The sequence below is a fragment of the Miniopterus schreibersii genome (genome assembly GCF_964146895.1).
Source record: "Miniopterus schreibersii genome assembly, chromosome: 2".
NCBI lineage: Eukaryota > Metazoa > Chordata > Mammalia > Chiroptera > Miniopteridae > Miniopterus > Miniopterus schreibersii.
In genome coordinates, this window is record NC_138102.1 from 117,765,104 (window position 1) to 117,786,497 (window position 21,394).

Sequence of the window (21,394 nt, forward strand, 5' to 3'; positions counted from 1 at the left end):
AGGGTATCAAAGAACCATTGCCTAGAAAGGCCGCCTCCTACCAATCAAGCCTAAATTTACTTTGAACAAATAGTACATCTAGTTCAATGGGTTTTAAATAATTTTTTCTTTTGTTTTTTTCTTCCCCAGTGCCCTAGTTGTTTTTCCCAAGTTACTGTACATTAATATATCCTCCCCAAATATCTTGCTACTCATATCTACTACCTCTGCCTTCTAATATTTTTCTACTCCTTATTTAACCTGTAAAATGGTACAATTAAATCTGACTGCATTACCTTTAGCCATAAATATGTACACACCACAATATATACAAACATACACTCGCACCTTTGCATCGGGAAATTTGGCACAGAATACCATCCAAAAAGAGCAGGTGGACTTTGCAGGAAACCATCATATTTTTTAGTTTTAAAAGATAGTGTATTCAAGAAAACTTGATCTGTAAATTTAATCCACCCACATTTTATATTAAATATGTCCATTGGAGAACTAATGTTTCAACAAATAAAGAACTCTTTTGGCCTTCCCTTAACATGTCCGTGGTTCCTTAATAGAGAGATCTGACATATGTAGGTCAAAGAAAATTTCCTGGAGGAAGTGATATATGAACTCAAAGTAGGTTGGGTAGAAATAGCTAATTAAGATATTAATTCCAACCAAAAGGAACAATATATGCAAATGTAAGTATAAAGGACTAGAAGAAGGCTAGTGGCACTGGATGAGAGAAAGTAGGGGAAGACTGGTGTAAAGAGGGAACAAGAGAACAGGAGATAGAGGTTGTATGATGCAGGGTCCTGAAGTCAGAATTCTAACCTCTTTCCTAAGAGCAATATGTACCATTAAAGGATACTAAGCATAGGGGGAGCATGATCAGAAATGTACTTTGACATATTATTCTGCAATGAAGAATGGGTTAAAGGAAAGTTTAGAGAAGGCTGGGGATATCTGTTTGTAGGCTATTGAGAATTCTATGTGGCAATAAATATAGCAGGGAATGTTGTGCTGTCCATGCACATGCAAAAATATAAACAATCTGATAAATACTTAGGAAATATGATTGACAGGACTTGGTGGTGATTAGATAAGGAAGGTGAAGAAGAACTCTGTGTCCAAGATGACTACTAAGTTCCTTGCTTGCAAAATCTGCAGTATCATTCACAGAGACCAGGAAGGCTGAAAAAGAACTAGAAATGAGAGAGAATATCATGGATTTATTTTTTGTATACCCTATATTTAAGGCGATTTTGAATTTTCCAAGAATGGATATAAGAGAAGGGTCCTGGGTAAGTGCATCTGTTATCTCTGTATAGCTAACTAGTAATAATTGAAGTCATAAAGATGTCAGGGATGAGAAAAGAAAGGTTCTAAGACTAAGTTTAAGTGACTTCAATATTTAACGGCCCACTGTGATGAGCCTGACAAGCATATAGAGAGGTAGGAAGAAAATTAAAGGGCATTATTGCAAGCAATTCAAATAATGAGAATGTCCCAATGGAAAAGAGTAGAAAATAGTGCTGAGTGTTACTAAGCAGGCTGAGAAGCATATAAAAATTGTTCTTTGGATTAGAGACAGGCAGATGATTGTGGATCTCATCAGGGACTCTGGTAGAGACAAGGTGCCTGATGCCAGATCAGAGTTTGAGTAGTAAGAGATAATAAATAAATGCAGCAATTATAAACATATCTTTTGAGAAAATTGTATTAAAATTTCCTTGCTTTACGTGTTGGTGAAATGATATAAAAACTCACACCCATACCAGAAACATGAATATTAATCTAGATTCATACTTCTAATTTATCTTTCTACTACCTATTGCTTTGAAATTTACAAAATTTGGTCATTAAAGACTTGCATGGCAAGTACCATCATAAGCCAGAAAGAACATAAGCCATGGACTTGATTCCCAAGTCTATGACTGACTAGCTCTAACCCTTGAATAAGCTACTTAACCTCTCTAAGCCCTTATTACCTCATTATAACACATCACTAATGAAATCTCTCTCATGGAACTGGTGGGGAATTAGAAAGATTATATATGTAAAATGCCAAGTAAACGCTTAGTACACAGAAAGTATCATGAAATAACAGCCCTTTTAAATATTAAAATCAGGCATCTTTTCTCTGTCTCCTTTTCTTCACACCAATACTTCTGTTTGGGGTTTCATCAACCTATCTTCAATTCATCTTCCTAACTGTTGCCAGTATAAACTTTCTAAATGACATATAATCATATTGCTGCCTTGTTTAAAACCCTTAAAATATTTCAGTAGTTTTCCCTAGCTTCCAGAATAAAGTTCAAATTTCTCAGACCATGTCCTTCACCTCCACAGAACATTTTACTTACTCATCACACTATCACACAGGTTTCTCACTATTCAGAGTTTTTTGTGCTATCACTTTGTCAAAACTAAACTTAAACTCCACTGTAAAGATGGATTTTATTTATGCTCCAGCAGCATCCTGAGCATTTCTCTTTCTCATGTAGTGGGATAAAGCACATTGGAGCTAGACAGCCTTGGGTCAAATATTGACTCTGATATTTATTAGTTGTGTGTCTTTAAGCTAATTACTTTATCTGTAACTTGCTTTTTTCATCTGTAAAATGAAGATCACATTAAAGGTAGCTTATTATAATTTTTGGATTATAAGAAATAAATAAATTAATACATGTAAAGTATTTGACACTCAATAAATGTTTACTGTTAACAGTGATAGTGATAGCCTACCACCCAGATATACTATAAACTCCTTGGAATCAAAGGCCTCCTATTATTTGTTTTTACAGTGCCAGTATGTCCCTAATGTTCCAAAGTCTATTCCTGCTTAATATATATTAAATAATAAAATAAATGGGTGTACTAAAGAATAAATTTCACCACATTTCATCTGAGATTTGAAAGCACCAATATGAAATAAGGATTAGTTTGGGCACTAAGAAAAACCTCTTTTTGTTTATTAATAAATTACAAAAAACTATCTTTGTAGCATGGTTGTGTGATTACATCCCATTACTTACTGTTTGCTAAAGAAATGAGCTACCATAAATACCATTAATGAACAGTCCTTGAAGAGATGTAAATTATATTTTGTGAGAATCTGAATATATTCTAACTGAAAATTTACTTTTATTAATAGTAAATAAAATTATTTTTAAAGCACTGGAGATATGTACTCAATAAAAAAATCTAGTTTCCATTTTTATAAGAGATTCTATTATTCCAGCTGTGCTTACACAAAGTATTCAGTCATTAATTAAACATGTCTGAATAGTCCAAAATATTATATACATTGTGGTCACTAAAAATATCAGAATGCTTACTGAATAAAAAATAAATGCAATAAAAATACATTGTTTTGGCTTGCTTACTAATTTTATAGAATCTAAATTGGGCTCAGCAGTTCAGTCTATTCATAATTTTTAATAACTTCTGCAATAATCTGTCATTCTGCACACTAAGGTCAATTCTTGTGAATCTTAAAATTATATATTTGTTTTACAAAAATAATTTATAAGTGCTCATCTTAGAAGAGTTTTTTCTCTCTCCAAACAACAGAATAAACTGATTAGTGATCATGCACTGACAGCCTGACTTAGGTAGCTTCAAACAATTGAGCACAGAGTAAGCAGGCCTACTAATAGTAACTTACCTGATACTTCTCAGTTCCTACTTTATGATCTTCTTTTGTCATTCCAGAAAGTTTTGCAAAGAAAAATTTTTCCAAAGTTTTAGTTGTTTGAGAAAACAGACACATGGTCCATAAAGCCAAAATAGTAACACAAACATTTTAAAAGAACCTGAAGTGCTACATATAGCCTTTTGAAGAGTCTTTTTCCCCAAATATTTTTTTCTATCACAACCTGCCTATAACCTGCCTGACATGGACCCTTGTCTCAAAATCACAATCCATTGAGAATGGTCTTAACCTCTTTGTCTTGTTCATGATCAAGTCTTGGTATTTTCCCTTATTCTTCCCTTGAGCTCTTAAACCCTATTAACTTGATTTCTTGTCAATTACTTCTTGTACAGTTGATTGCCTTAACCCACCTTTCAGATCTGATGTGAGATATTATTCTCCTGGTAACTGACCTGGTTTCCCAAAATCTGACTCACCCTGCTCCCTTGAACCACTCTGCTTTGGCCACTGACCCAGCACCAAGGTCTGGCAGAAGTCCAGCACTAGGGATTAAAGATCAGAGGATTTTTAAATACAGGTAATTAAGAGTTTTCAGTTCACATGCATTTCTAGACATAGGGATATCCATTAAATTGCTTTTTTCTCAGTTTGAAACATCCTAATTTAAGCATTAATACTGAAAGACAAGATTAGATTTTAATATTCACCATCAATAGCAAAATGCATGTTTTAAAAAGTAACTGTGCCTAGGTTTGAAAACTTAATTCAAATAGATGTGCTCTAAAATTACATAAACATGAAAAAATGACTTCCACATATTTATTTATTAATTAAATGCTAAACTTGAATAAGGGAAATAGTAAAACCAAAATGTAGGTACAGAAAAGTTTTAAAAAGAGGGTTTAAATCAATGTTTCATCTATGCTGAGCAGAGCAAGCTAGACCTAGCATTTTGGGGGGTAGTTTTATTCAAATTATTTTGCATAATTACCACATGTTTCATATTCTTGAATAGAAAATATTTAAATAAATAATCACATAAGTTATTTCAGAATTTGTAAAATAAGAATTCTTTACCAAGCAGGAACAGAAGCTGTTTAAAGTAAAATCATGCATATCAACAATATAAATAACTCTGCTATAAAATATAAATTTATTCATATTTATCATAAATAATAGACACAATGTGAGAAAACCTATTCTAACTCCATTTTGCAAATAGTAATTTCTAAAACTATTTTGTTAGTAAAAAAATATTTTCTCCCAAGAAAAGCTACATCTTATAATCTTCTGAACTTAATCTTTGATTGAATTTGGAAAACATTCTACATATCCTACAGCCACATAACTATATCTATAATAAAGAGATAATAAGAGCTGATAGGAAACATTGTTTGGAAATGTGATATTTCAGCCATCTTTGTGATTAATATCAATGAATTTTGTTTGAGCTACTCACAATCACCAATATTGAGCACATTAATTGTTCACAAAATTACCTGTTACTTTACAGGATTATGAATTTTGTTTTCTAGAATTAGCTAAATTTAGACATGAGCAGTAAGCAAGACAACAGCAACCAAAATATATTAATTACTTGCTCATTTTACAGATAGAACTAGAGTGTTTTAGAGAAGAACATGTGTTTCTTAAATTTGGGTACTGGAATATATATGTATATTTGAACCAGACTGTTTCAATAAAATGTCATAGACAAGCATACATTTTTAACTCCTGTCAAGGAGAAACTCTATGTATCTGGATGATGAAATAGGGTGGTACTTCCATAAGTAGACTTTCTGTTGTTCTTGAGCATAAAGCTTTATAGGCCGAGAGACGAAGCCTGAGGACAAAACAGGTTGAAGCATATGTAATTGCAGTGAATGATTTAATAAACAGTGTAGACTACAGAGGAGGCAACCAAGCTCTTACTTCCATTTTGTATAAAGAATTTTTGTTTGGGCAATATGGAGCATGCTCTGACTAGAATACAGCACAATACAGTGGACTTGGTTCTTAGACCAACACAGGCTCTAATGTCAACTCTGACTATATTATGTGAGACAAATTTTTAAATATTAATGAGTTTCATTTATTTCTTCTGACCAATAAGCATAAAGTTTCCTGAAGAGTATAGGAAATTACATGAAATTATTTTATCTAAACATGGCATAAACATGGTATTTCACAGATGTGACTATGAGTAGTGATCCTGGTTTAATTAAATACAGGACTTTGGGTAAATTATTATTTATTGTGCCCTCTGTGTCAACCTCTTTCATAGTAGATACCAAACAGTCCACAAATGTAACCACACAGAAACTTTATTTCTTTGATATAACCTTTTCTCCTTTCTTTAAACTGGCCTCATGTAGCACGGATTCACCTGCCTCCTTCTCCCTAGCATGTCTACTCCCTTAATCATTAGCTCTCAGGACAATGTTCTGGTCATCATCAAGGCATCAATAATCTTAGAAAGAAAATCTTGGGTATACTTGTGGCAGGCAGTTAGACAGACAGGAGCAGACCAAGGACAATGGGCCAGGTCACCAGGGCAGATAGCCCCAGGTGCCTAGCAATGGGAAAAACTGGGAAAACAAAGGTTACCTGCAGGGTAACCTTTCCTCCCTTAGCATATCCCTGGTCATTTGGTTTAGGAACCCCTGACCTGTCCTCACTAGAGATAACATCTAGGCCTCTGTTGTGTTTCACCTCCAGGCCCAGAAAAGCAGAAAAACTAGACAAGTGATGCCAAGGCTGACTTCAGGACAAGCTGCATTGACTAATGACCCCTGGCTTGGTGGCAACCAATCAGTGTAGACCATGACTCTGAAAGGATATACCTGGAAAGCTGATGAATATTCTATTGTGATCCTTTCGTGGGACCTCCCCTAAAATCCTCACCCTTAAAAGCCTTTAGGATGAAGGACCCAACTCTCTCTCCCTTCCCGGAGCATGCCTTCAACTTTTCCTCCTCCCCAATTCCCACCCCCGCCACAGGCACATTACCCTACCTTTCTCTCTCCTAAGCTCCAAAGGCCCTTTTTTGCCTCTGTTCTAAATAAACTTCTCTTATAGTTTGAGTTCTTTCCCAACCAGAACTTAAGTACTGAGGTTGCTGAACCAAGGTTCCAGTCTGACAGCTGGTGCCATTCTCACCACTGCCAACATATTGACCCCAGAGACAGAGTTTCGGTCAAACTAGAGATAACATCTAGGTCTCAGCTGTGTTTCAGCTCCAGGCCCAGAAAAGCAGTGAAATCTGACAAAGTGACACCATGACTGACATAAGGACCAGACACAGTGATCAACTACTCCCCACCCTAACAATGCCCAATCACTAGAGACCAGAACCCTGACATGGACCATAATTCCCTTAGACACCTTGATTAATTATGTCTCCTCTACATAACCCATTTCCTGGAAGCCATCAGGGAGCCTGGTCTTTGGCATTAGCTCACCTGTATCTCTGGGCATGGGCCACTTCCTAAAAATAAGCCCTCACTTTCTCTGCTGCAAACTCTGTTCCTCTCTATTGGGCTTTGATACACACAGGCAAACAGACCCCTTTGGTCTGGTAACACAAATTCAGGTGTGCAAAATCTAACTTTGTATATAACTTCCACTACTGTTCTTGAGATTCTAATTATATAGATGTCAAAAATGCTTAACTCTGTCGCTAATCATCAGAGAGATGCAAATTAAAACCACAATAAGGTATCACTTCACACCTGTCAGAATGGCTACCATCAACAAATAACTTGTGCTGGTGAGGGTATGGAGAAAGGGGAGCCCTGGTACACTGCTGGTGGGAATGCAGACTGGGGCAGCCACTATGGAAAACAGTATGGAGGTTCCTCAAAAAATTAAAAATGGAGCTGCCTTTTGACCCAGTGATTCTAGGAATATATCCTAAGAATCCTGAAAGACTAACCAGAAAGAACATATGGACCCCTATGTTCATAGCAGCACAGTTTACATAGCTAAGATCTGGAAACAGCCCAAGTGCCCATCAGTAGATGAGTGAATAAAAAAGCTGTGGGACATTTACACCATGGAATACTATGCAGCTGTAAAGAAGAAGAATCTCATACCTTTTGGGACAGCATGGATGGACCTGGAGAATATTATGCTAAGTGAAATAAGCCAGGCAGAGGACAAACATCATATGATCTTGCTTATATGTGGAATCTAAAGAACTTAATAAACTAATGAACAGAATAGATTCAATGACATGGAAGCATAGATGAGACTGACGAATGTCAGAGGGATGGAGGAGGGCAGTTGGGTGGAGGGGGAGAGATTAACCAAAGAGTTTATATGCATATATGCACAACCCAGAACATGGACAATGGAGGGGAGAGGGACTGGGGAAGGAGAAGGGGTGGAATGGGTCATTGGGGAGAAAAAGGGACATCTGTAATATTTTAAACAAAAATAAGCAATAAAAAAAAAATGCTTAACTCCATCAATTCATGGTAATTCAATTACTTCTGTTTTAAAAGTGAGTCTCTTAGAATTCCACCTCACAAACACCACCACCAGGCACACACAAACATACACATGGTTCTCCCTCTTAAATTCTAAGTCATCTAAATCCTAGGATGAAGTTATATATCATCCTACCATCAGAAGGAAGTTATCTGGTCCTCATGGCACTTTCTGGCTTCTCTGTTCTGCACAGGAATGTAATTCTTATCAATCTGGCCCACAGTACTCTTGTTACTGGGGAGATGATGAGGAGACATTGCTTCTTGTCTTCCTGAGGGAAATATTTCAATCAAGAGACAAAGTTTAGAAAAGCAAAAACTTATTGGCCAAAGCAAAAATATACTGAGGATGGTGAAACAAAGAATGTGCATAGAAGTAACAGGAGAACCCAGGCTGGGCTGCCTTGGCTCACTGGGATGTGAGAGAGAAAGGTAAGGTTCCGGGACCTTGGAGACAGGTTCAGGGGGTAAGCCCGGGACGAGCTGCCACTGCCCATTCCTCCCCTAGTTGCAAGTCTTGTGGGGCCCCGTCAGAGGGGAGAAGGAAATGACTCTGGCAAACTCCCCTTGAGGGGCAAGGTGAAGAGTGAGTGCTGGGATGTTCATTTTCAGGGGCTTTAAAGGCTGGGCAATTAGGGGAGCTCTTAGAGGAGGATCAATAGAATATTCCTCAGCTTTATGCTGATATAGCAAAGTGAGGTTTATTCTCCTAACTTCATTTGTCATTGTGTGTGGTTGGCAAATGGCTCTAATTGGATTTTGGTTATCTGTCTCTGAGTAGGGTGACTTAAGCTATCTCTGGCTGGGAAAGAGAAATGCAAACCATTTACCCTTAAGTGTTCTTGGTTTAGGAAAGATAGAATTTACTAGGTGGCCACAAAATTGCTGTTTAACTATCTGTCTCAGTTTCCCTATTCCTCTTGTCCGAGAATTTTCCCAGATTTTACTAAACTATAACACTCACAATGACCCAGTCGTGGCCCCATACCAGATTTTAATTGTCAAAACCATACAATCTGCATCCTGTTTGTTCCAACCGTAAGTTCTCTTCTGATGGTATGCTGTTCTTTCCAATTCTGAATCTTTGATAGGGGTTGAGTGCTCAAGAATATTGGTTATATCTTTTCACAATACTTCAGAGTTCATGACTTTGTATGATTGACCTCATATGGATCTGACTAAGGAACTTCCTTCAGTCATTGGTCATTGGTCCTCTAATCCTGGGTGCCATTTTGGGCAGTGGGTTTTCCCATAAGGCTTGTTATTTGCTCTGTTATACTGTGAGAAGCCAATCAATTAGTACTTTCTCCTTGTATCTAGAGGTTTACTTCAGCTCCTCCACTCTTTGGGACTTAGTCCAAAACACAAGGGCTGGGCACTTCCCAGAGACTATTGTTTCTTATATCTAGTCACATTCCTTTGTGATGTCTCTTTCCATATGCTAATCAGTCTAAACCTCACTTCCTATTCTAAGATATCAATTCTTGGCTCAAGTTCCAGCTGGTTTTGGCTCTTCATATTTAATTGGAGCTTCTGGCACTGAAACAAAAATAAATATACTTTTCTGTCTCAAGCATAAGTTTCTTGAAATTGAAATTCCAGTCTTTTCAAAACATTGTCTCCACAAGAGGTTTACAGACATTCAGAAGTGAAGAATTTGCCTCCTTGTTTTGTTTTTCTCCTTTTATCATCTCTGCCCTGAGGATACAGTTTATAGAAACTGTCCCTGCTGCCTGAGAGGCTGAGACCATAAAAAAGAAATGGGAAAACATGGTTTTGATGTCAAAACTTTGCCTAGTGCACTTGACACTGCTAAAGAAATTTAGAATAGACACAAGAGCATGGGCACTTAATATCCCACTCACTCATGCTTTCTGCCTTTGTGGGTCTGTACACAGGGTTCCCTCCTCAAATTCTTCCCTCAAAGTTTGCATGTTCAAATCCAAACTACAGCAGTCCTTCCTAATCCCAGTTTTTCTTTTCATGGTTTCAGTTACCCATAGTCAACCACAGTCCAAAAATATTAAATGGAAAATTCTAGAAATAAACAATTCATAAGTTTTAAATGGCAGTTTTGAGTAGCATGATGAAATCTCACCAGTCCAGCTCCCTCCCAGTACGACCTGGATCATCCCTTTGTCCATCATCTCCACCTTGTATATGCTCTCCATCCATTTGTCACTTAGTAGGCCCCTCAGTTGTCAAATGGACTGTCACAGCATCACAGTGCTTATGTTCAAATTACCCTTATTTTATTTAATGATGGCCTGAAAGGGTAAAAGAAGTGATGGTGGCAATTCACATATGCTAAAGAGAAGCTGTAAAGTGTCTTTTTAAAGTGGAATGGTTAATATTCTTGACTTCATAAGGAAAGAAAAAAATCATATACTGAGGTTGCTAAGATCTAAGGTAAGAATGAATCTTCTCTCTGTGAGAGAAGATTGTGAAGAAGAAAAAAAGAATCACAACTGCAAAAGTTATGGCCACAATGGGTGAAAAGTGCTTAGTCTATACAGACACTTCAGCAAGGGATCCCCTGAAATGAGTGGCATAGAGCCATTTACTACAAGAAAGAAATGGTTACAGACTCAGGAATAGTTTGGACTAAAAAGTATAGAAAATACTGGAAAGGATGTGTCTGACAATGAATAAACTGCTGCCACATTTCTTGCAGAATTGAAGAAGTGGATTAGAATTTGGTACTATCTGTGGTTTTCTGCATTCATGAGGGTTCTTAGAACATATCCTGGGCAGGGGAAACTACTGTATTGTAAGCTCAGTTCAAGTGCTGCCTCTTCCATGAAGTATTTCTAGTCAAAACAATCTCTGTGTCACTAGAAATTATTGTTTCATATCTGTATCATTGTCATAAACTAGAAAAATTCTCATGTATATTGAAATTTGTTATATGTCTTATTTTTCTTAGTAATAAGTTTCCTAAATATATTTACTGCCTAAGTCCCTTACTTAAGCACTAGTGATTAGCAAAGTGTCTTACTTTAATATATATGTATGTGCATACTTATATACTTACCATGATTTTATCTGAATAAAATATTGCAATAGTTCACTTTATAAAATGATCAAAAATTTAGCTTTTCTAGACTATTGGAATACTTCTGTCTTAGTTTCCTAGGGCAGCAATAACAAAGTGCCACAAATTGGGTTGCTTAAAACAACAGATATTCATGATATTTATTCTTTCACAGTTCTGGAGACTAAAAGTCCCAAATCAAGGTAGCAGTAGGGCTTCTTCTGAAACCCATAAAGAAGAAACCCTCCCTTGTCATTTTCTAGCTTCCAGGGGTGGTCCATCCAATCCTTCGGATTCCTGGGCTTGCAACTGATTTACTCCAATCTCTACCTCTGTTGTCACATGGCTCTTTCCTTAACTTTGAGGAGTCGCAGAGTTTGGCATCCCAAAATAGCCTCTTTGCAATTTTATTTTAAGCTGATTATTTTTAAGAAACAAAGTCTCAGAAAGCATCATTGACCCTCCCTTACCTGATCATAAGAATTTAGACCAGGAAGAAAGCTATCATCATACAGAGATATAGTTTAAAATGAACTACATATATAAGGAGGAACCTAGAAAGACCGGCCATTTGACCAAAGTCCAATCTATGTCCCATTGTTAACAATGGCCCAACAAACATTTGCTCATCAAACATTCGCCTTTCTATCCCCATGTAAATTGCCTTCCTACCCTCTGAGGTCTCTTTCTCCTTAGCTCAAGATGTCCATCCTATAAGCCTCAACTGCCAGATTTCTCCTCAGGCCCCATATTCTTATGGAACCCCCTATGTGTACATACATAATAAATTTGGTTATTTTTTTTCCTGTTAATTTGTCCCATGTCAATTTTGTTATTAAACCAGCCAGAAGAACTTAGAAGGGTAGAAGAAAAAGTATCTTTGCTCTTCCACATCTGTTTCTGTCCTCACGTGGCTGTCCTCTTTTTTATGTATGCCTATGTCCAAAAGACAAGAGTCATATTGTTTTAGGCCCACCCTGATGACTTCATCTCAACTTGATAGCATCTACAAAGACCCAGTTTCCTAATAAGGCCATATTTCACAGGTACCATGGGTTTGGACTTCAACATATTTTATTTTGTGGGAGGGAGACAGAATTGAACTCATAACTATAGCTAATAATGCTTGACACAGTAAGTATTCAAAATATATTTGAAGGATAGAAGTTGATTATGCATGAAGTCTTTTAATAATTTAACAGTACTGACTTTATACATGCCAGCTTATCATCAACATACAGCAGCATGATTCTTGCTTTTAATCAAATGAGTCATTTGAATGCAAGCAAGTCCCCTTCTATATCACTGCCTAGTTCCCTTTCTCCCTGAAACAGTCCTTTATTTTTATTTTAAAGTTTTTGATTTGAAGCTTACTGCTATTGTCACTTTCTGACTAAAGGTCCAATTCAAATCTGTTCAATCAGTAACAGTATTAGGCCCATTAGTCTATTTCATTACAAATCACAGAGAAAAATCAAACCCGACAGAAATAAAAGATGATGTTGTACAATACATTCACTTGCCCTTGGGTCAGCTGTTCAATTTCATTGCAAATAAATGTAAGATAATTCATATTTTCAACCTTTACATTGTGTTTAGATAGTTGTTGAAGCATGTCTGTGTGATATGCCACTATATCTACATAAAAATATTAAAAACCTAGCTATGAAAACTAAAACTGTACTGTACCACATAAATGGTGTGTGTGGTTATTGATAATGATATAAAAATTCAAGGATGAGTCATTAACATTGTAGACCCAATGATTTGTGATCTAAATCAAAACTGCTTTCAACAAAAGAATGAATGATTACAATATTATCTCATTCCCACTGGAAAATACTAACTCCCACAATATTACATTCCATCCAATCATATCACTTATATTCTACATTACTTCAAAAACATCCATTCAAAATGTTTTATAGCAACTGCAAGATATCCACAATGGCATTTACAATAGAGCAAGACATGAGAAAGCAGCACAGAGAAAATGTTTGATATAAATAATTTTGAAAACATTTCCATCTGCAAGTGTAATTTAAGCCTTAAAAATTTCACAAAGTATCTTGGATTTTCACATTAATGCTGTACCTTGGTGAGAAAATACATTAGTAAAGAATAAAAGCGAAGGAATTACACATAAATACAATTCACAACAATTATGATTTTTTTCATACTAGAATACCAAAACAATAAATGACTGAAATGTTTCTAAATATTTCATTTCACAAAGTATATATTGTTCCTCTTTCCTCATGATTTTCAGCCTCTTGCTTGTCACCTACTTCCTGGCCTGTTACCTATTGGAACATTTGCTACTGTACCTAGTCTGTATTAAATTAACACTTTTCATCAACATGGCTCTTTGGCATTTTTACCTTATAAAATAAAAATATTACCTAAAAATAATCAGAGTGTGTGGCTTTTTGTTTGTTTGCTTCCTTTCCTAAGCCATACTATGTTCTAATGATAGCTCCGATTTAGTAACATTTTTTATGTCAGATAGCTTATCCTGTTTGAGTCTAAGTTACCTCATATGTAAACTTCATCATTCGTGTTGAGCTGTTATAAAACAGCCTTCAAAAAGTTTGTATATACTGTGTAATGAATAAATGACAGTCACCTTATCATTCACACCTACTCTGAAAGGCATTTCAAAGAAAATTGCCTAATTGTATTGAATGACTACTGAAAATGAATATCATTCATTTTCTCAGCCCAAAGCATTTCTGTGCAATGTCTCATTCATTCCTAGTTTGTACCTTTTCCTTTCGTACAATGATTCTTCCACATTTTGTCAGCTCCTGTAGTGTAAGTGCCTGACAATTAGTACTATTACTTTTTTTAATTTCACCCAAGGATATGGTTTTAGAGAGAGGAAGGAAAAAAAAGAGAGAGAAACATTGATTAGTTGCCACCTATATGTCCCAAACAGGGATTGAACCAGCAACCTAGGTATGTGCCCTGACCCGGGAATCAAACCTACAACCTTTCCGCTATACAGACGATGATTCTCCAACCAACTAAGCCACCCAGCCAGGGCAATTAGCCCTTTTGGATTGTCATGTGTCTGATATTAAGTGTTTGATTGCCAAGGCATCCATTTCAAAGACATCCATCTGGAATAAACATTGCCAGCTGCACAACTAGATAAAGAGCCAGCCTGCTTCACCCAAGAAGTTCCCTTCTTTACAAAGTTCTGAAGGACCTAGAAAATCCACCATTTGACTAACTACTTGCTTTTCCCTTCCTATGCTATAATTCCATAGTTCCCATTTGTTTGTTTTAAATTCACTAATAGAAAACCCGTGAAAACTTTGGCACCTCACCCTTGACCCAAATAAAGGCAGAACCCCAGGTCCATTCTCTCTCCCCCCTCCCTTCACTGGATAAATGAATGCATGACTTTCTCTTAAGCTACTAAGCAATCTTTTTCTAACCCTAGAGAAAAGACATGTGCAGTCCATAAACAAAAGCCCGGTTTATAGATACAGAGAACAAATTGGTGGTTGCCAAGAGGTAGGGGTGGGTGGGGCAAAATGGGTAAACTGATGTTTTCAGTTCAAATTAATTGAATAAATATTTTTCTGAAAAGATTGACAACATAAAATGAAGAATCAAAACCATAAAACAAGATAATATAAAGATTAGGCAGATTTCATAAAGAACCAAGTGGACATTCTAGAACGGAAAAAGATAGCACTTGAAAAAAAATTTTAAAACCTTATTGAAAATATATTTTTAAATGCAAATGTATTTGTCTTCAAATTTTAAATGAGCTCAATTGAACTCTTTAAAATCAAAGAGAAAAAATTAGAAAAGGAGGAAGAAAGAGGAGGGAGAAGGGATAGAGAAAGAGAGAGATTGAGGTTTGAGGTTGGAGATTTTTAAAAACACACCTATAAATGCACAAACCTTTAATACTAAATAATTCAGAGGTTAACAAGCAAATAAAAGTGACCAGGGAGTTATAAAACAAAGTTAAATTTAAGCAAGATAGATGGTGAGGCGGTCCCAAAACTCTCCCCCAATAAAAACAACAGATAAACAACCACAAACCAAAATTGCTTTAGGAAAGCTCTAGACCAGGGGTGAGGAGCCTTTTATCTGTAAAGGGCCATTTGGATATTTATAACATTCACAGGCCATACAAAACTATCAACTTAAAAATTAGCTGTGAAAAAATCTAGATTTATTGAGTCCCATCTGTGGTTGCCTTGGCAGGGCCAGACACTTCCCACCCCTGCTCTAGACTATAATGAGAAAGCATCAGTAGCTCTGCAGAGGTCAAAAAGCAAGGATAGCCACATAGAAATACATAGAAAGCATTTTACATGCATTGCCCATCCCATAGTCCTGAGCAGCTTGGTACCAAGAGGGATCCTCTCAGAGGGATTTCACCCCATGGGGAAAGGGAGAGCAGGAGAAAACCAGCAAGCCTCATCACCATGGACATTTGCAGACTTTGCTACTGAGGAATCCCAAAGTCTTCATCAATGCTCAGCTCTGCTGATGGAGCTGCCTGGAGTCCCAGTCAGTATGTCTCTGCCCCATTGCTGGAGTTGTCACTGTGGTGACACCTTGTCCCCAGGTGCTCTAGTCACTGCCGTGCCCTGCTCTCCAGTGTCAAAATGCCATAGCACCTCATTTACAACATGAGCTGCCACTGCTCTTCACCCAGCCCTGAGGTCCCCAATTATGGTTTTCACATGCCATTGCTCTGCATCTCACCTTGGGTCATAAGTCAGGGCTTTGACCCACCAACACCTGACTGCACTGCTGCAGCTATGTGCCCCAGCTTGAGGGTTCTAAGTCGCAGCATTTTATAAATTACCAGGGTTTCACTGCTGTTGCTTTGTGTTCTATCTATAGGTCCAAAGTTGAGGTTTTAACCCATCATCACTGGGCTACACTGGTACAGCTATGTGTTCCAATCCAAAGGTTATAGGTCAAAGCTTTGACCTGCCATCATCTGGGCTGAGCTTCTAATATTCTGCAATTGCCTCCAAGGGCCAGAATCAATACTTTCATCCACTATCTTCAGGGCATGGTATTATTGCACCCTGCCCACTGGGCCCAAGTTTTTGCTGTGCCCTGTCATCACAGTGCCCATGCTGCATTCTGCCCTCAGTGTCCAAGTCACTGCAGCAAGCCCCTAACCACCCAAACCCAGTTCCATAGAAGATTTGCATGCTCCTGTACCTCAGACACTGGCAGTAGTGAAATTGTGCTCCCTGGACAAAGATGCTATATGGTAGTTCTGTGTGTGCGTGATCTCAGGACCCCAGTCCCACTTCTGCTCTGAGTGCTAGTGTACCAGATCTGGCAACAAGAGGGATCTCCTCAGCTAGAACTTCCTCCCAAGGGCAGAAAAGGAGAGTAGGAGGAAATCAGGAACCTTCACCTCCAAGGACCTCAATGACCCTAGTCATCAGTGCCATCCACAGGACCTCCATAGTCTTAACAACAGAAGATCCCCACCATCTTTGCTAATTTGACATCAGCTGATGGAACAGCACAGACTCCATCACTGTACCCTCTAAGGAAGTAGAGAAGCTGCACTCCACTGAGCCAGCAACCTCAGAACCACTTTTAATTGAAAGTCTTTCCCTGCTGGAGCCAGTCCCAGAGCCTGGAAGATGTGACTGCTCCCTCAAATGCATGATATCAATTCAAAGCCATTAGGAACAAGAACAAGCAAGGAAATACTACACCACCAATGTTGTTTCCAGTAAATGACCAGCAAAAAGTGGAGACCTGTGAATTACTAAAAAAAGAATTCAAAATAATTATTTTAAGGTTTAATAAAATTCAAGAGAACCCAAAAAACTCAATGAACTTAGGAAAGAAAGAAGTTTAACAAAGAGATAGAAATGACAATCAAAGGAAAAATGCAATAGAGAGATTCAACAGCAGGCTTAATTGTGCAGAAGAAAAAAATCTGAGAAATTGAAGACAAATCTCTTGACATTATCCAGTCAGAGGAGAAAAAGAAAATAAGAATGAAAAAGAAGGGCCTCTGGTTATATGGCAACATAGGAAGATCCTGAACTCACCTTCTCCTATGGACAGACTCTACAGCTACATGTGGAATAATATCTCTGACAAAAATCCAAATTAGTAGAACCAATCCTACACACCAGGAAAATGAAGACAAAAACAAACACACACACACACACAAAACCCACATTGAAACAGGTAAAGGAGGCTGAGACACAATCTCAACATAAACCCCAACCCCTGCCCAGCAACACACAATTGGGAAGGAACTCACAACTCCTGCTTCTCCTTGAAGAGTGAAGGATTTGGACCCCACATATGGTGCCCCAACTTATAAGATGTTCATCTGAGAGGCCCACAAAACATCTAGCTCTGAAAGACAATGGGGCTTGTGTCCATGAGACCATAAAGCTAAATAGCAAACTAAGAAAGTGTTTAATGGGTTTGTAAGGACTCACCATGGCTTTCCCACTAGGGATCAATGATAGGCAGCCCACTGAAGCACCAAGTATTTCCTTGAAAAAGGCTTATTTGCTTATCTTAAAAGCTGAAGTCCAACGGGCAGGCTTTTAACACAGACCTAGAAGCCTATTATAATATTTCCTAGGGACAGGCCAGGCCAGTGGGCACCAATACTGCTGTCTCCTTCTGCCACTCTCCAGGTCTCCTGTATCTCCCCCAAAAAACTTGTCCATTCTGAACCAAAGTCTGGTTCATTTGCTTTTGCAGATGCCACCCAGGGGATGCATCCCTTGATTGCAGCTCTGGTGGCTAGTAGAAACCATTCACAGTTTCCATAGAACTGTAACAGAGAAATAGTTCTTTACTGGCTATCTTCCACAGCACAGCATGGAGACCGCAGACTAAAACACCAAAACTTTCCCTGAAAGAGGCCTATTTGTAGACTTTAAAAGCAACATCCTCAAGGGCAGAATTCTAATTTAATATGCAATCCTTCCCCCAAGACCAGTGAGGCTAGCAGGTGCCATCTTAATGTCCTAGTTCTGCCTCACCCCAGGTTACCAGTGTCTCTGTGAAAGGAGCTTGTGTATCCATCTGGTGCCCTGGTTTTTATGGCTGCTGCCCAATTTCCCCATCAAAGAGGTATATTCACATACTTTAAAAGCTGCTGTCTGAGGCAACAGCTTCCAATCAGCCTTTATGTAGCTTACTGATATCTTCCCCTTGGAAACACTGACAGGTCTTGGCATACCCTCAACTATGGGAATTGCTAAGAAAAAGTCTACTTGGACAGAAGTTTGAGAAAGAACCAATGCAGGGTTCAGGACAAGGTCCATCTCCTACACAGGGCCACTTATTTGACTTGGAGAGGTGACTGTTTTATTTAATTCACAAAGAGCCAAGGAAAATAGAGAGAGAAATATGTCCCAAATGAAAAGCTAAAACCCAATAGAGACATTAATGAAATGGAGATAATTTACCTGATAAAGAATTTTTAAAATTGGCATAAAGATACTCACTGAGGTAAGGTGAATAATGCATGAGCAAAATGAGAATTTTAACAATAACAGAAAATATAAGAAACAGCCCCCAGAATAATCAGAGAGCTAAAATACTACAACTGAGCTGAAATATTCAATAGAGAGGTTCAACAGTAGACTAGAAAAGGTGGGAGAAAGGGTCAGTGAACTCAAAGGCAGAGAACTGGAGTTCATCCAGTCAGAGGAGGAAAAAGAAAAAGAGTGACGACATCTTAAAGAACTTAAGGGAAAATATCAAGCAGATGTTCACATTATATAGATCCAAAAAAGACAAGAGAGAGAAAATAAACAGAAAACTTATTTGTAGAAATAATGTCTGAAAACTTTCCTAATATGGGGAAGGAAAACAGATATCCAGATCCAGGATGCTCAGAAAGTTCCAAAAGAGGTTAATCCAAAAATTTCCACACCAAGACACATTATAACTAAAGTGACAAATATTAAAGACAAGGTGAGAATCTTAAGAACAACAAGAGAAAAACAACTTATTAAGTACTAAAGAACCCCCATAAGATTATCAGCAGATTTTTCAGCAGAAGTTTGCAGGTTATAAGAGAATAGCACAGTATAATCAAAGAACTGGAAGAAAAATACTGCCAACCAAGAATACCTGGAAAGGTTATCCTTCAAAATTGAAGGAGAGGAAAAGTTTCCTAGGCCACAAAAACTAAAGAAGTTTATCACCACTAGACTGGCCTTATAAGAAAATTTAAAGGGATTTATTTAAGCTGAAATGAAAGGGCACTAATTAGTAACATATGAAAGTATAAATCTCACTAGCAAGGGTAAATATATTGTTAAATTCAAAATAATTCAATGATGTAATGGTGGTGGGTTACTTATAAATCTATATGAAAGTTAAAAGACAAAAGTAGTAAAAATAACATAACTACAATGTTATTAATGGATACAAAATATAATATGTAAACTGTGATAACAATAAGCCAGACAGAGAAAGACAAGTACCACATGATCTCACTTATATGTGGAATATAATAAACAAAATAAACTGATGAACAAAGTAAATCTGGAGACATAGAAACATGGAACAGACAGACCAAGGGATCTCAGAGGGAAGGCAGGGGTGGGGGAGTGGGTGGGGAGAGATTAATCAAAGAATTTATATGCTTATATGCATAACCTATGGACAAAAACATTGGTATGGGGAAGGCCTGGGGGGTGGGGCGTGGAGGAGATCAATGGGGGGAAAAAAGGGGACATCTGTAATACTTTCAACAATAAAGATAAATTTTAAAAAAACAAAACTTTTGTGCTGGTCTCAGTCTATCAATAACCAATGGTATGGTTGGACTGACTGTTGTGGTTCTTATTATGTTTGCAAAATACCCTTCAACAACAATCATCAGGAAATCTTGAAAAATCCATGGTTTATTACTAATAGGGCCTGGAAATTACACAGCACACCAGTGCTACGCAGCAAGGTTGTGGGGAGAGGGAGAAGGGGAGAGGGAGAGGGAGAGGGAAAGAGTGAGCACACAGGTCTGGGGTTTTGCTTTTACTGGGGTTGAGAGCAGGAGCCTAGAGTTCTTCAGGATAGTCTTTATTGGTAAATTTAAAATATAAGAACAGGAATTTAAGGCACTAGAAGTAAAAGAAAAGAAGTAGCTTACATGGTCAGTTATTGAAGTTAACCAAGATCTCTAAAACAAAGGACCTCAGTGGTAGGAGAAAGCCTGGCTTTTTATCTAGTCTTGTGGCTGGCACAGTGTTTATTCAAAATAGCCATCTCTGGAGTGGATGCCTCTTTCAAATGGATGCCTTGGCAATCAAAGCTTAAGTCAGTCACTTGCATTACAAAAAAGAGAAAAACAAAAATACAAGAAACAAAAAAAGCCTCTGGGTTTATACAACAAAAGCATAAATGTGGGCAGAGAGGTAAAAATGTAGCTTTAGAATGTGTTCAAGCATAAGTTGTTAGCAGCTCAAAATAGGCGGTTATAACTCTAAGAAGGTTTATGTAAGCCTCATGGTAACACAAAGCAAAAACCTATAGCAGATATACAAAAGAGAAAGAGAAAGAAATCTGAGCATACCACTGCATAAAATTATCACTCACAAAGGAAGAGGAGAGAAGAAACAAAGAAATTATAAAACAGCCAGAAAATAATGAACAAAATGGCAATAAGTTAATACCTAACAATACTAAATTATCTAAAAGAAGATATTCCATACAAATGGAGACCAAAAGAAAACTGGGGTAACCATACTTATATTACACAAATATACTTAAAGAGAGACAAAGACTGTAATAAGAAACAAAGAAGACTATTATATAATTATAAAGAGGTTAATCCAACAGAGGATATAACACTTGTAAATATTTAGGCAATGAACATAGGAGTGATGCTGTTGTAATTAACCTAGTTAGTAATAACAGGAAAGGAGCAAAGCGAAGGCTAAATATTATAGGCATGTCATTTGGGCAGCTATACTGGGAAGCTAAAGCTTTACACTCACCAGGGAGCCGCCAGTCTAGTCCCAGTAGATCGCTGAGGGAAGGAAATGGACAGGGAAGAAAATAGACACATGCTCAGTAAAGTCAGGGTGACACAGGGAAGGTACATGTCTATCAGTCACACCTAGGAACAGGTCATTGGGCAGAGTGGGGGTGGCCACTGCAAGGGTGCAAAATTTGGGATATTTAATCCCCTAAAAGAATTTCACACACTTGATTTTTCAGTTCCTCTTATGCTCTTGGGATTCTTAT

At 37.5% G+C, this 21,394-nt stretch overlaps 1 long non-coding RNA gene across 2 annotated transcripts in view; it reads left to right on the plus strand.

The window, feature by feature from the left end:
• The window catches only part of LOC308552985, a 206,504-nt gene that overhangs the window by 87,061 nt on the left and 98,049 nt on the right, over nt 1–21,394 (plus strand). The gene's annotated exons all lie outside the window — the stretch shown is intronic.